General features: G+C 36.1%; 1 protein-coding gene across 2 annotated transcripts in view; it reads right to left on the bottom strand.

Annotated features, from left to right (window-relative positions):
- FAF1 (Fas associated factor 1) overlaps positions 1 to 17,573 on the bottom strand; it is a 485,365-nt gene that overhangs the window by 121,388 nt on the left and 346,404 nt on the right. The window lies entirely within an intron of this gene.

Genomic DNA, 17,573 nt, shown 5'->3' with positions numbered 1-17,573 from the left:
ATACTCTGTGTGAGGCTTCCTGATTATTACATTTCAATGTGACATCCATAAGTTTAAAGAAGCCTTGTATATAAAGTGGAAATAACACAACTTTAAAACACTTAACATTCTTATAAGATACAGAAAGCACTCACAATTGTGCTTAGAACATGGTAGACAGTTAAAATTGGTAGCTATTTGATCACTATTAAATGCACAATTATATTTAAATTTTTTATCATTTTTTCCACAATCAAAATGATAACTTATAACTATGGGCCAACACTAAAAGATTTTTTTGTGTATTAAGACACAGCATCAAAAAATTGACGAAACAAATACAATCACTGGTATTATTCTCATTCAGAGCACGAAAGGGCAGGTATTAATATTTGGGAAATAAGGAAGTACAATCATAAATGCTGCAGTTGTCTAGTACTATACAACTTCACACACTTAAAAGGGAATATGTAATTAAATAATCTGGAGAGAAATGGCAACCCACTCCAGTTGCCTGGAAAATTTTATGCATAGAGGAGGCTGGCAGGCTACAGTCCATGGAGTCGCAAAGAGTCACACTTGACAGTGTTCATGCATGCTTGTGTGCATGTGCCTGTGCATGCACGTGCGCGCACACACACACACACACACACACACACACACACACAGTTAACTAATTTGAAACCAAGAATCAGCATCACAATTTCTGGCTGCTTACCCTTGAACTATTAAATACATTAAATGTCTTTCTGATAATGTGTGAACCATTTTTCCAAAATGAAAGGTTATCGAGTAGAAGAAATTCATATTCAAAAGTAATATAGGACTTTTCCAGTATGGGCTGCTGAGTGGGTTTTTTTTGTTTTTTTTTGTTTTTTATATTACATCTTTTGAAATCACTTTGATTTAAGGAGGCTCTTGTTTTTAAAGCAAGCCAAACTTGGTTTTTGCTATAGTAGTAAGCCTCATTAGTTATACATATTCATTCATGCGTTCAGGGTTTGTTAAAAAACATGTATACAGCTCAGTAGAAAAACCAGAACACAAAATACATAGAAAGGACCTTAGAGATCACCTACTGTCTAGCCAACAGAATTCTCCCTTCTTCCTTTTTTGCACTTAATAGGGAAGTTAAAGCCAAGGGCCTATAACATGTAAAGTGAGACCTAACAATGTTGCTAGCATTGTCAAGCATACCAAAAACAGCCAAAGACTACTGTCTCTGACGACAAAATCATTTCTCCAAGCCTGCATGCCTATCCATTGTGCAGCTCATTTCTGGAGATGATCTTCAGCACCACTGGCATATGTGCCTTTGTCCTTTACGGGTGGCTTTGAGGTTTTGAAAAAGTTCTAAGTCTTTGGATCAAAATAAGTTAGGTAAACAAGCTGGGAGACACTGACTATAAAGGCAGTGATTGTCAAGCTTTAAAGGCCTAGGAATCACCTATGAAGTTTACTCAAAAGGCAAATTCCTCAGTCCCATCGTTGAGAGATTCTGACTTAATAGATCTGTGGTAAGGCCAGGAAACTGTCTTTTTAATAAGCTCCCAATTGTCTCCCTCCAAGGTGTTTCTGATTCAAGTGTTTGGTGGGAGACACTTCGAAAAACATTGCTTTTAGGTGGCAGGACTTCTTTCTCTGAAGGCAGCTCTTAAAGAAGTGTCCCCTAAATGTTTTGGGCAGTGGCATATTCACTGGACCTAGTGTCTAGTCTCCTGAGGTGATGACACTGAAGATAATTCCCACTTCCTTCATCTGTATAGGTGAGGTGTAATATGATGTGAGACAAAACTAAAGTCTGTGAGCTCCAGGTGATGGAGGAAAAACAAGGCAGAGAAGAGGTGTTGCAATATTACATAGAGAAGTCAACTTAAAAGTTGATACTTGATCAAAGATTCAAAAGAGGTAAAGGATGAAGTGGAACACATATCTCTGGGAAGATAATTCCAGGCAGAGAGAATAGCAAACACAAAGACCTTAAAGCTGGAAAGTATCTAGCATATTTGAAAGGTGAGTATAGCTGAAGCAGAGTGAAGCATAAAAGAGAAAACTGATAATTTTGAGTTTTCACATGGTTGGAAGAAAACCATAGTTAGGCCAAAAAATAAATTATGAACTGGAAAAAAATTCTGAATTTGAAACCACAGAAAAAGGGCTAACTTCCCTAATGTATAAAGAACGCTTAGTAACTGGGAAAAGATCAACAAAGAATATCTGTCTGCTTCCATAAACGGAAACAGTAATGGCTCATAAACATGTGAAAAGATACTAAAAATAATTCCTAATGATTTCAGTTCAGTGCAGTCACTCAGTTGTGTCCAAATCTTTGTGACCCCATGAACTGCAGCATGCCAGGCCTCCCTGTCCTGCAGCATGCCAGGCCTCCCTGTCCATCACCAACTCCCGGAGTCCACCCAAACTCATGTCCATTAAGTCAGTGATGCCATCTAACCATCTCATCCTCTGTCGTCCCCTTCTCCTCCTGCCTTCAATCTTTCCCAACATCAGGGTCTTTTCAAATGAGTCAGCTATTCGCATCAGGTGGCCAAAATATTGGAGTTTCAACTTTAACATCAGTCCTTCCAATGAACACCCAGGACTGATTTCCTTTAGGATGGACTAGCTGGAACTCCTTGCAGTCCAAAGGACTCTCAAGAGTCTTCTCCATCACCACAGTTCAAAAGCATCAATTCTTCTGCGCTCAGCTTTCTTTATAGTCCAACTTTCACATCCATACATGACTACTGGAAAAACCATAGCCTTGACTAGACGGACCTCTGTTGACAAAGTAATGTCTCTGCTTTTTAATATGCTCATAACTTTCCTTGCAAGGAGTGTCTTAATTTCACAGCTGCAATCACCATCTGCAGTGATTTTGGAGCCAGCCAAAATAAAGTCAGCCACTATTTCCCCATCTATTTGCCATGAAGTGATGGGACTGGATACCATGATGAGTTAGCTCCTAATTAAAACTGTACTAAAACAATTTTTTTATCTGTCAGATTAGTAAAGACAAAATAAAATTTGGTAAAACCTTGCACTGTCCAGATTATAGGGAAATAATAGGCACTACTGCTTGCTGTTAGTAGGAGTGAAATTGGTACCCACTCTCTTGTGGGAAATTTGCCAGTGTCTATTAAAATTAAATATACTAACTCTTAACCCAGTACTCCTAAAATTGGGAATTTATTCTATAGATATATTTTCCAGATGGAAATATATGTGCATAGTTATTTACTGTAAGCTTGTAGTAGAAAAATATTGGACATGACCCAAATGACAACCAATAGGATCTGGTTAAATAAATTATAGTATATTGTGGAATTCAAAGGAATACTATGTAGCCATAAAATAGAAAGGATTGTTTATGAACTGATATGAAGTATCTTTTAAGATATGATGTTAGTGGGAAAAAGAAGGTGTTAAATATTGTTTACCATTTGTGTAAAATGGGAAAATGATGATATATTAGCTTATTTATGTATAAAATAATCTCTGGATGGATAAATAAGAAACTTAAGACATTACTCCTGGAAAAGGTAACTTAGAAACAAGGATAAGGAGGAGACTTTTCATTATGTACCCTTCTAAGACTTTGAGTTTTGATTAATATGAAGGTATTACCCAGTCAATAAAGAATTTGAACCTAAGACAGTAACTCTCTTATAAAAACAAAGAAAAATTGCACACAATCCCCAAATTTACTACAGCGTTAATCACATTTGTCTAGTTCTTATCAGTCTTTTGCACAAGTACATCTTTTTCTTTTTGTGGTAATCAGTGTTTAGTTGGATACAGTCCTTTTGCCACCTATACAAAAGTAATGAACCAGCAAGTTAGATGGCTGAATAACATTCCATTGAGTAGACATAACAGCCATATTCATAACTATTCACCTACAGCTAGATTTTTCTTTTTAGTTTTTTTTTTATCAGTATAAATAATACTGGAGAAATTCTTAAAGTATTTTTAAGGGAAAAGTCTGTGAAGTGGAATTACAGGGTAAAAAAGTATAGAATCATTTAATGACTGGTGATAAATACTGTCAAATTGTTTGCTAAAAGAATAGTATAACGTCTCTCTGTACAGATGCAAATACTGAATGCGTGCATGTTAAGGAATACAGCCAAACTAAAAGGTGAATTTAAGAAACCACAAGATGAAACTTTGTGAAAATTTAATCTGAAAAGCATCTTTCACTTGTTTTTGGTTTAAGACTAACCAGTAATAGTAAACTGCTAAATCATCTCAATAGATTAGTAGTCAGAGTTTAAAAAAAAAACCAAGTATCTCCTTGCTGTCATCCATAAATTATTCAAGTGGAAATGCTTTGAAACACTGACAGTTCAATGACAGGGCTGTAACTAATATACAGGGACCAATTTATACTAATTTTTTGGAGGGACAATAATCAGATAACTGGCTATCTTCTCACCATGAGTAAGAATATAAACATTTATTACTCAAAAACATTTAATTACCCAATTTTAAGTTGGGTGAGGGAACAGAGAACATTTAACCCAATCGCTTATCAAACACAGACATTTCTTCTCTAGCAATGTAAAGAGAAGATTCATTTTCCAGGGGCTATACAAGAGAGCAAATTTATGTTAAATGGCAGATAATATTTTTTCTGTGTTCTGCCTTTTACCAATTGATCAGTATTTATTAGGGTCTACTAAATATGCAAGATAAGACACGGTCTGTGTCCTTAAGATAATAAGAATATTTCAGGTTTGATAAATCAATACTGCCAAATAGGAAACATAATCTGATATAAAACTGGGGGCTAGATAGAGTGGTTCAGATTAAGGGCTGGAAAAAAATCAGAGAAAGGAATGGGAGCTTAGACATCATGGAGAACTTTCTGTTCCAAGACAGTGCTCCTGGACAGCTAGTAGGAGAATCATCTTTTAATCACATCTGTATTCCTAGCACCTACTGCCAAACAGTATATATCAGTATTTGTTACAAGAATGGGCTAGTTCATGCTTCAATAACTTTTATCTCCACTGTAACACTGATGATCATACAATCTTCCTTTCTCTCTTCCAACTACTTTAGTTGAAATCAGTTTATTTTTATTTATTTATTTGGCTGTGCCAGGTCTTAGTTGCAGCATGTGGGATCTAGCTCCTTGACCAGGGATCAAACTTGGACTCCCTGGCAGAGTCCTAGTCACTGGACTACCAGAGAAGTCCCCTGAAATCAGTTTAATTAATACAGTTGGTATGAATTACCATCGTCTCCAAGACCTCTTTCAGTATGTTTCTACCTTGATAGATCATTTGATCCCTCAAAATAGCAGGTATTCACCCACAAGTTCATGACTCTAAGCTTCCCACCTGGTTTTTAGAATACTGTAGTTTTTACATCATTTCATCCTGTCACCATCTACTAATTGAAAATGTTACTTGGAAGAGGTATAAAGTATCCAAATTTTAACATATTAGAGAAAGTATTAATAGGAATTATTGTAATCCACATAATATTGTGAGACAAAGACTTTGGAGTAAAATAAACCTGATTTTGTTGCTTACTAATTGTTTCTTTGGATATCTTAATTTTTCTGAGTAAGTGAGTGAAAGCCACTCAGTTGTGTCTGACTCTTTGCTACCCATGGACTATACAGTCCATGGAATTCTCTAGGCCAGAATACTGGAGTGGGTAGCCTTTCCCTTCTCCAGGGGATCTTCCCAACCCAGGGATGGAACCAGGGTCTGTTGCACTGCAGGCAGATTCTTTACCAACTGAGCTATCAGGGAAGCCCTTATCTCTCTGAGCCTTTGTTTTCTTACATATAAAGTGAAGTCAATAATATCTACTCTGGGAGTTGGTCTGTGGATGAATCAATATTACCTCTTTTTCCTCCCTATTATATGCTTTAGAGTTGAAATGGGGTTTTCCTTTCTCATCCCTTCCCCCAAAATTAAGGATATGGCAAAATGGTTCCTAAAGTAAGTTATAACAGCAAATCTTAGACTCATATCACTTAAATAAGAAGTCATCCATATAATACAGTGCCAAGCACTGTATTAAAAGTTACAGTGCTCTGTCACTTCTATGGAATCATTATAAAGTAAGATTATGCCCTACTCTAAGGTGGAAAACAAAGATATACATATTTTTTTCCAGTTATAGTCTATGTTTTTGTTTTCCCTGCAAAATTTGGAGACTTTGTGATTTTATTATTATGTAAGATTCACTCAGCATTATTATATAAAAATTTTTCAGAGTTGGTTGGCTTCTATTGAGACCTTAATATTTATATACAATTTCCTTATGTATTTGAAAAGAACTATTATTCTAAAGGATTAAAAAAATGTAGGAGAGCATCAGGAGAAATCTTATGCACAGGAAAAAAGTTTTTAAAAGATAAATGACCAACAGCACAGAGTATTAGCACTTCATCACTCATCAAAGCTTTCAAGCAAGAACTGATTACAATGCAGCACTCAACAAACGCTCATTTGAGACAGCTGATGTTTGACAGAAAGTTGAACGGCCAGGTTTACTACAAGGCTTTTTCTAAGCTCTATGCCTGTTATGAGTTAGATCAAGAAAAGGAGTATTTCAGGGCCGTATTCACCTAAAGAATTACTATGTCTGAAAAAAGATTTAATACAAAGCCCTCTGTTTTCACAGGGGATTGATATAAGAAACATCTATTTAAAGTGAGTCATCTTTCTACAATAGTAGGAAATAATTGTTCATTATATTTTATTATTATATTTCCTAATGTTTCTCAAATTGAAAATCATGCAACAAAATTCTTCTTTGAATTCAGTGCCAGGAAATTTTGACACAAACGATTAGGCTACCTTTTATCAGACAATGAAAAATTTAAATGGTAAATCATAAACTCTAAGGCATAGTACCTGGCACATAAAATAAATATACATTGGATGGATAGATGAAAGAGTGAGGATATGCCTATCACATTTCCTTTCTCCTTTAGCTGCCAGAACTGAATTCAATGCTTATGTACAAAACCTTGCTTGTGCTTATTTTTTAAAAAATCAGTGTGACTGTCTCCAGCAGTGTTCAACTGCAAGGCATGGGCATAGAGAAGGTGAATAGTTTGGGTCAACAAATTGAGGGCAATGGAGGAAGAGAGAGATGAAAGAGTTTCAAGTATTACAAAGAAGTGATAATGATGAACCTTGAAATTTAAATAGGACAAGGAAGGAAATGAAGACTGGACACAGGAAAGGGTGGATGAGGTCAGGTGGTGGGGGTCAATAGATTGAAGGGCATGATGAGATAAAAACAAAACAAAACAAATTTAGCACTGGTAACACTTGAGGAGGTAAGTGAAATAGGACGTGTTCGTCAGAGCCAGATGTTTGAAATAAAAATATATAAGGTGATACAGTTTCTACTGATGACCAGATCTAAGTATGGTAAACAAAGAGAAGAAAAAAATTTTTCTCTAGTTGGACAAGTCTGGGAACTGAGAGAATTATCAAGAATGATAACAGGAATGGAGACAATAAGAAGTTCAAGTATTGTTTACGAGTGACAAAATTTGGGAGAGTTAATAGAACACAATCTTCAAAAGATCTTGCCAATCAACTGCATTAGTAGAGAATGGTAGAAATCTGGTTTAATATCAGTAACAACTCAGACCCAGTCCATTCTGGACCACCCCATACTGAAAAACTGCTAAGGGATTTTAGTTGACTTCCTCAGTTCAATAAAAGCCAATAATAAAGTTATAGTCTACAACTGAGCACAGCATCAGACAAATTTCCACTGAAGTATTATGCTCGATTCTGGGTCCCTTTAGAATGGGCTAGGTCTAGATACCCTATCATATGAGGAACAATGGAAGGAATCAATATACTTGGTTGGAAAGGCAAGAAAATTAAGGTAAACAAGACAGTTAGGGTTAAACAAAAGACTACAATGCAGAAAACAAGCTAGTCTTTTTTTTTTATTGCCACTATTTTTTGTTTTTGTTTTTTTAAATATAAATTTATTTATTTTAATTGTAGGTTAATTACTTCACAATATTGTATTGGTTTTGCCATACATCAACATGAATCTGCCACAGGTATACACGTGTTCCCCATCCTGAACCCCCCTCCCTCCTCCCTTCCCGTACCATCCCTCTGAAGCTAGTCTTATTTCAGGTAATTCCAAGGCCAAAACTACAACCCAAAGGGAGGAAGTTGCAGACGTTCTCTATGGGAAGAAGTACTATTGCAAAAACTTCTGCCACTCAAAATCTTTTGAAGCTTTCATCTCTCTGTCCCTAGCAGGATTCATGTAGCAAAGTGAAAGTGAAAATGTTAGTAACTCATCATGTCTGATTCTTTGCAAACTTATTTGGGGCCCACTAGGCTCCTTTGTCCATGGAATTCTCCAGGCAAGAATACTGGAGAGGGTTGCCATTTCCTCTGCCAGGGAATCTTCCCAACCCAGGACTCAAACCCGGGTCTCCCAAATTGCAGGCAGATTCTTTATGTAGACATAACATAGAGGAAAATGCCTGCACAGCTGCAAACTGGATGTTAACTAAGAATGTTTCTAACCCCCAACTCTAAGATTTGGTGAATTTGGGTTTATTTGTTCCCTAACCAAAAGATCCCTGTCTTATACTTCTCTTATACCTCCCAGAGGTCTATGCACAGTTTTTGTACAGTTTGGTGGTAATAATACAGCCTGACAAGGTCAAGGGACAAGAAGTATGTAGTAGAAAAGTGCAGGTAGATCTAGGATTTATATCTGGTACAACCATTTACGTGACCTTGAGTAAGTTACAGAATCTGAATCAAAATAGCTTCCTAACGTGTGAAACTGGACTTTACCATTGACCTTACAGAATTATGGTTAAGTGGGGTAATGTATATATAGAGTGAGCTTAAATGGGCTTATATATAGTGGTGTTAGAGAAGACTCTTGAGAGTCCCTTGGACTGCAAAGAGATCAAACCAGTCAATCCTAAAGAAAATCAATCTTAAATATTCATTGGAAGGACTGATGCTGAAGCTGAAGCACCAATCCTTTGGCCACCTGATGCGAAGAGCTGACTCATTAGAAAAGACCCTGATGGTGGGAAAGATTGAAGGCAGGAGGAGAAGGGGACAATACAGGATGAGATGGTTGGATGGCCTCACCAACTTGATGGACATGAATTTGAGCAAGCTTCAGGAGATGGTCCATGCAGTTGCAAACAGTCAGACATGACCAGAGCAACTGAACAACACATACAGCATCTGACACACAGTTGAGGCTTAATTAATGACAGCAATTGCTGTGTGTGTGTGTTTGTGTGTGTGTGTGTGTGTGTGTGTGTGTGTGTGTATGTGTTTTAAAGCAGTATTGATAATCTTGATCTTAGCTACTGACTCTCTGTCAGTATTTGAATGACAGTTTTAAGAATAAGGAAGATGCCTTTATTGGTAAAAGAGGTGGAAAATGGCTGTGGTTTCCTTTGCTGCTGCTGCTAAGTTGCATCAGTCATGTCCAACTCCGTGCAACCTCACAGACGGCAGCCCAACAGGCTCCTCTGTCCCTGGGATTCTCCAGGCAAGAATACTGGAGTGGGTTGCCATTTCCTTCTCCAATCCATGAAGTGAACAGTGAAAGTGAAGTTGCTCAGTCATGTATGACTCTTAGCGACCCCATGGACCGCAGCCTACCAGGCTCCTCCATCCACAGGATTCTCCAGGCAAGAATACTGGAGTGGGTTGCCATTGCCTTCTCCGGCTGGACCCCACTAAGGTCACTCTGATTGGATCACAAGCTGGTAAGGACAGTATGCTACAATCTACTTTCAAACTTTATTAACATTCATTTTTAAAATGAAATCTTGCTTACCTCTCATTTTTCTATTGAAAACTGTGTGTTCACATCATCAGAAGGTCATAGAATTTTAGAGGTAAAAAGTTCAAATAGGGTCAGGTCCCCCACATTTTCACAGAAGAAAAAAAAAGCTACAAATATCATACCACCTGCCTAATAACCCCTTATTCTTCATAATCCCAGACTAACTGAGTTGTATTCTTAATTTACCTACATTTTATGACTTACGTATGACTGTCTGCGTAAACAGTGAGGAAACAGTTGTATTGAAAATCAGTCTTTTAAGAATAACAGCTAACATATTTAAATGTGAATAGGTTTTGCTTTAAGAACTAATAAATAAGAGTTACATAGCTTTCATAACATCCAAATAATAAATTTTTGTTGCTGTGGTTGTTAATCAAGTAACTTATCTGAGAACAGTTCAGAACCTTCAATACCTTATTTGATACTGGGACTGGGAAACATAATTTCTCAGATTGAGACATCAAAGTCATAGTCTCTTTACTGTTCATATAAACTTGCCTCATTCTTTCCTTAGTTGAGATCTGTCGAGAATTATGTTAAAGAGGACTTTCTTGGTGCTGATCACATACTGAGGAAAGGAAAGATACATGAAAGGTGACAACTTATTAGGAGGATTTTAAAAATTGTTGTGGCTACAGGCTGAATCAGTCAACAACAGATAAATTAACAGATGGCTGTTTAAAAACCCCTACAGTTAACTCTTTATTTGTAAATATATAAAATTGATACTTTTCTCTATTATGATAATGCAACCAACCAAGTACAAAGATACAAACGTATGCTGAACTACCTAAACATCTACGAAATAGGAGTTCACCTGATCCCTCAACTCCAGACAAATAGTTATTTCCTCTTTCAATTTTTGGTGGTATGTTTGGCAGATTCAACTACTAAGATTATTGGGCACTAAAACCTCTTTTGAGCATCTATGTAGACTGAAAGGCAAATATTGGAAAAGTATCAAAGGAATCAGTTTCCATAGGTGGTTTTACATGACTGACCTAATATGTTTCTTTTATAGTTTCTCTCAGCATTTTACTATCAGCATTTATGAAAGAGAGAAATATGCTACCAATTTAAATGGCATAGATGACATGATTAGTAAAAATTCTTCAGAAACAACCACAAATATAGAAATTATCAATACTTACAAAGCAATTAAGAAAAATTTCTTGAGATCTTACCAATTTCAGGAAATAAGAAAAGTAAACAATATGAGGGGGTATATTACTTTAAAAAATATTTTATTTGGGGAATGTCATCGTTTTTGAATTTGTTTCATTAGATAACTCATGTTTAGTAATCTGTATATGTAAATTGAATCGAGTATCTCTGGTAGTCATATTTATTTGAACCTGTATTTCCTAAAATACAAAGATAACTAGCCATCAGAAGTGAATATTTGCACAAAACTATACATGGGAGTCACACAAGAGGTATGGATTTGGCAATACAGCACAAAGGGGTGAAGGCTTGGTATGAAGCTCAAACTTTATATATCTTGAGAATGCAACAATTCTTTTAATTCTATGACTCTCAAAATCAAGATCCCTAGAATACTCAAAGCACAGAGTTTAGGAGAAAGACCAAGGAAAACTCCAAGAGAGTAATAAGAAAAGTCTAGTGCATGAGGAAAATGGGATCTGATAAAAACTTGAATGTGCTTTTGGACTGCCATGTCAACAGTATCACCCTGCATTGTTCCTTTGTAACAGTCTTCATGTAGACTGTGAAAACAGACAACTGTATCTGAGTTAAACACATATTTCGTGAATAGTATTCACTGTTAATAGATGAGTGTCAAGGAAGTAAAATTGTTTTTACACAAATGCTTGATTCAGATACAATGCATGCACCACCAGATAGTTATGACTCTAGTACTAGGTAGTAGTGTAGGAAGTATCCAAATCAGAGTTAAAAAAGCTTGTAAAGTGGTAATTTAAAGTTCTATCAAAGAACGCTTTTAAAAGGATAATTGCCTATTTTATTTTATTTTATTTTTTAATTGTCTATTTTAGAAAGAGTAAAAAATGTATTGTAAACAGTTTAGCCATCATCTATATACAGACTGGCTTCTTTTCAATTGTAAGAGGCCATCACCTTTTATCCTCTCCCTCTTTTCCTTCCTTTCAGTACTATTAGGAAACTATTTACAAGTGCACTCTTGGACAGTGTTGAGCAGTAATTATGACTTGCTGACGAAGAGATATGAACAATTACTGAGCCCATTTTGAAACCCTACACTAATAAAGTCATTAGATGCTGCCCTTGCCATGATCCTTCTAAAAGCTTCTGAAGTTACAAGAACACACAGCATTGTTTGCAGGGACAATTGCTGCTGGCAGAATGCAAACCTTGAGTTAAACCATGCTGCAAATTGATCTTGACATTCTGTTAAGACCGCCACTAAAAATCAAAAGCAGAGGAGAAAAGGAGAAAATGAGTGGGTAGGATGTAATCATGGAACAGGAGGGGTTCCTCCTCACCTTCTCTCCTCCCTCTTCACAAAACAAACCAGGGAGAAAATGACAAACTCTCCTGGTGTTTTGGAACCTTTATTTTAAAGCATTAATTAAGCCTTGACCTGGGATGTTTAGGATGGCAATACATTTCCTTTATAAGGATTTGGAAGGAAAATGTGTCATAAAGGAAATAAAGGAGTTTGGGAAAAATTATATGGAAATCTGGCATGAAGGCACTCTGGAAGACTTAATACTCTGACCATAACATGTCCATCTGTTTTTATCAGCTACTTTGCAGAATCCATATCTGCTCGTAGGGAAGCAGCTGGAAATTAACACTCCTTGTGTCTCCCAAGGAGACACCACACCTGGGCTATATTTGCTGGATTAAATGGAAGCATAGGGTTAGAGTAACATGGTCAGCTAGCTTCAGCCAGGCATGAACCAGCAAGTAGTCTGAAATTAAGGGTAAGCCACTGTGATATGGCTAATTACTGAGATGGAAAGAGCAGGCAGACAACCTACTGATAATAAGAGATTTAAGCCAATTAACTCTTGCCAAAGATTAAGTAATGTGGAAAACTATTACTTGAATATCAAGGCTAACAAGTACCTGTCAGCACAGCAGCATAAGTCTACAGTGACCTATTATACTGCACCCAAGGGCATTAAGTTCAAAAGCTAACATTGATAGGCAATAGAATTGTCTGTGAACACTGGTACTAACTGTGTCATGCTACATGTGTTACACGTAACCTGTGTAACCCAGGCTCTGTCAGTAATTCCTAGGGTTCTATCTGCAGCTACTCTGAACACCACTTAGAAATAGTGTGCAATGCCTAATTTAACACTTTGTGGCATGTCCACTGATGTGCCAAACATTTTCATCTCAGGAACTTACATATAAGCAGCTCATTCTTCAGCACTCAAACATTGCTGATTACCCAGTTTGCACTATCCTAGTCAAATTCAATGCTTAAATTTTCTAGAATGAGATAATCTAAAGCAATATCTATACTGGATGTACTAAGACATTAGCCACATGGGCCTATTCAGAACAAGTGATACCCATTAACCTACTTATTACTGGTTAATATAGGCGGTTTATTGTGCCACATGTATTACATGGCTTTCCCTGATGAAACAACTTCAGTCAAGAACCTGTAGTTCAACATCAAGGGCACTCAGGTGTCAATATTCCCACTACCCAGTCCCAAATAGCTCTAATAGAGTTTTTTTATATAGTTCTATGTATATTTAATTATGATGGTGCCCAGATGGACCTTTGCCTAGCTTCTTGACATACTGCAAAATGAAGCAAGTCCACCATTCTTATATATCCAATGGGCATATTTATTTTAATCAAAGCCACCACCAAAGCAGAAGGTTCAGAGTACCATCCCAAATGGCCCAATTTGAAAGACCAATTGCTTTAGAGGTATCAGAGAGACTTGGTGAGTCTGGGGGAGAAACTTTGGAACCAGTGGATAAACTTGTCTTTGGTTAGAATTCAATCCTCTTTCCAGATGGCCAGCGGGTTCCGGGGGCACACAAGCTGAGGCCACAACAGCCTGGGGTACTAATGTTAGCAGAAGATGAGGTACCCCTTCTAGTTATTTTTAGTTCATTCTCCAAGGAGAAGACTTTTGAAGGCTTTTGCTTTATTATTCCTATTAATGGCTGTTGGGGAAAATCATACAATTAGAGGGATATGGTAGCATCTCCAATGATATTTCCACTATCCAAGCTCATCTCTCTTATTCATTATGTTTCAAAAATCCTATTAGAGATTATTGGTTTAATCTATCAATATAACACTTATATTTTAAAAGGTACTTTAATGCATTGACATTACAGACATAGCTCCCTTGGGAAGCTGACAACCTAACAGGGAGATAGACAATAAACATTCCATATAATGAATGCCATCAACACAAGTTAGTACAGTGATACTATGGCAGTATACAGAATGTGCATTTTTACCCAGACTGAGGCAAGGGAAGAATGGGAGTAGATGCAAGGCTTCCTAGAAGTGGTATATGTTCTGAATTTCAAGAAATTATTCTCTCATAGACAATCCACTTGCTATATTATGCTAAAAATATTTTTGTTGTTTATGTTTATTAGTTAAATCCACCATGGTTTTATACATGTTACAAGTCCAAAGGGTTCCTGATCTCTGCTCCACTGTCTGCCTATAAGCAGATGCCAATACCAGCATGAATTATTGACAAAACAACTTCTTGAGATCTGTCTATCCTGATTGGTTGGCCTTAATATTCAATTTGGTTCAGACCACACAGGATTACATTAGCTGGCCAACTCCTATTTTTTCTCTCCTCCACAATTCAGATAGCTAATTATGAAATTTAAAGTACCAATATCCTTTTGTAAGAATAGCAACTCAATAAAGTAAGAATGCTGCTAATATTAAAAAATCTCTGAAGAGAAAGAGTGAAAATCTATTATCACCTTCTGTGTGCCATCTCTTTCAAGTCCTTCCCTGGCTCACTCAGGTAGAATGACTCAGTATGAATTTCATCTATACTCCCAAGGTACCCTGTATATATTTCATATTACATATTAGCTCTTATGTCAGTCTTACCTACTAGACAATGAGTGTTTTAAGCATTAGCACTGTATCTTTTCCAACTTTTCATCCTCAGTGCATAGCACTGATCCTGGTTCATATTAAACATTCAGTAAATGTTTGAAAAGTGAAAGTGTTAATCCTTCAGTCGTGTTAGACTCTTTGTGACCCCCTGGACTGTAGCGTATAGCCATTTCCTTCTCCAGGGACTCTTTCTGATTTAGGATTGAACCTGGGTCTCCTGCACTGCTGGCAGATCCTTTAAAACATCTGAGCCACCAGGGAAGCAATAAATGTTTAATAAATGAATAAACATGGAGCAATATATACCTTTCTTAAGATATTTTAGCCACTTCCACTGAATTACAAGATCTCTTTGTTTACTATTATCTATTTGGTTTTAGCTTTTTCTTTACAGTTATATCCTACTGTTTTTATCAGGATCATTGTTTTACTGGATATTTGGGAAATTATATCTTTTAGCACCTTTTAAGACTAACAAGGGCTTTCTGCCTACTGCTTTAAGAAAAAATGGCTCTGAAATACAACTATACCTGGAAGCCAGTAAGACTATACAGAATTTTCTAAGAAAGAAACTTCCATTTAGATATACAATACTGAAATTATAAGCAACATTCTTAAGTGGAATTAAATGAATACATTCATTTGTCAAATTCTTACTAAGTTTCTTCCCCAGAATTTGGTAAAGTGCTTTGTTTAATGAGACAAATAAAATAAGTCCTTCCAGAAGATCATGATTTAGTGAGGGAGAAAAGAGGCAAGTAATCACTACTGTTAAAGTCTGATGTTTTAGTTAATATTTGGACTGTTCCACAATCAATCTAGAAGTTATTCTAATCCATTATACAGATATAGACTGGTTAACTTAACCATTCAGCTTAGAAAGTTACTAGAATCATTTTGGAAGGGGGAAATCCAAACCATCTATATTTTCAGTGGTGTATACCTGTAACATTCTATAGAAATCTGTTTCTTATTTATTCTAGTTTGTTAACGAAATCAGGCATTCTGAATTGTTAGCAAAACTAGGATATCTAACTTATAATATCAATTCACATTCATATTCTTGTAACTTAACTAAAGCATTCACTTAGTTCAATATCCTTCACTTAAAACAGAAGAGATTCACAGTAAATTATGGAGGACTAATGTTTCTGTAGGTTCAATCCAAATATTTCTTAAGCAAAAATAAAATAGTTTGGCAAGTCTTTTCCTGTCTTGGGCATTAATGTCCCCAGCTATCATATCAGAGGACAGTCTCATAAAACCACTAAGGAAGCATCCAGACTAAACAGCTTATAGACATCACAGAGATGGAAACTCAATTAGATAATTTTATTTAGATGAATCTGTGGTAGATGGTAAGAAAATTGTGGCTAAAGCCAAACTCTTTTGGGGGGCAATATATCAGCCCAAGTAATTCGCTTATAATTTTGTATATCAAAAGGAAATCTACTTTTACTCTTTTGGAGTAAAAGTATGGAAGTATGGAATGGAAGAACATTCCATTCTAGCAAATTGTCATCTTGTGTTTGTAGAATGTGAATTTTACCATAGGCCTTAACTGTAAAAATGAGCAGCTGTACACAAACAGTAGCAATATAATTTTACTTATTACTTTATAGAGATAAATGTAATACCTTAAAATAGTATTTAATTTGTAATATGGATAGAATTTGACTTTGAGTAAGGATGCCAAATGTTTTAAATCCCAGAAATTATGTTTTCTCCCCATTGCCTTGTTTCTTGTTCCTATAAATGTTTATTAAATTCCTAGATGTTTCTATTTAGTCTTTAATATCATTTCTTTTTATTTTCATAACAGTAACTTAATAATGAGATGCCACATAAATGTTGATTGAAATATCCTATCATACCTCATAGTTGGTCTTGCAACTCCTCGAGAAAGAGCTCTAAAGCCTTAAACAAGGCTTTTATTTTGTGTTTCAAAAAAGTGTCATAAGGAGTTAATAGGACACAGCTGTACTGGCTCTTTCTAATAAGCAGCTTCTGTCGCTTTGGTCACCACAGGTGTCTCTGTAACCTGCACACTCTTATTACTAGTGTATCAAAGTTGTGCTACTTAACAGACTTCTTTAGTAAAACATAACAAAGCAATTACATGGCTGTTGATTGCCAGTCATAAAAAAAAAACCCTCAAACACTGCTTTTCAAAAGAAACTACACTGCAATTTTTTGTCATTGTAAAATAAAAGGAACTAAGGAATTAAATGGAGGATAGAACAAAATAACAGCAGGTAGCCTGCTGAACTTAGCCACTACAGATGGTTTAGAAATAGTGTTTCCTTCTCCATCGAGTTGTGGATAAAAGGAAAGGAGGAGATTCCTTACTGCCAGTGAATGGCAAAAGATTTAGCCAAGTCTCCAGTCTATGTATTTTGCCTCATGAAAGACCTTCGATGCTGCATTTTTATCTGTTTTTGGCACTGCTTTTCATCACCTTTAACTGAGTGTGAATAATAACCTGATTTAATTTAAACAAATACAGGTGCTAAAGGTTCTTTACTTATGTATAACAGGGAATATTTCCAAGGCAGAACGAAGTCATTCTATGAAAATTCCTAACCAGTTACTTAAAGAAATGAAGTATTAGATGAAGAAACTGCTTCAACATTCTTTTGCTTCACTTTTAAGGGAAGAATCATCTTTCTTTCCATATT

The sequence above is a fragment of the Capricornis sumatraensis genome, chromosome 2 (assembly GCF_032405125.1).
Source record: "Capricornis sumatraensis isolate serow.1 chromosome 2, serow.2, whole genome shotgun sequence".
NCBI lineage: Eukaryota > Metazoa > Chordata > Mammalia > Artiodactyla > Bovidae > Capricornis > Capricornis sumatraensis.
Note: the sequence above shows the minus strand (reverse complement) of the source record. Positions and strands in the feature narration are given on the sequence as shown.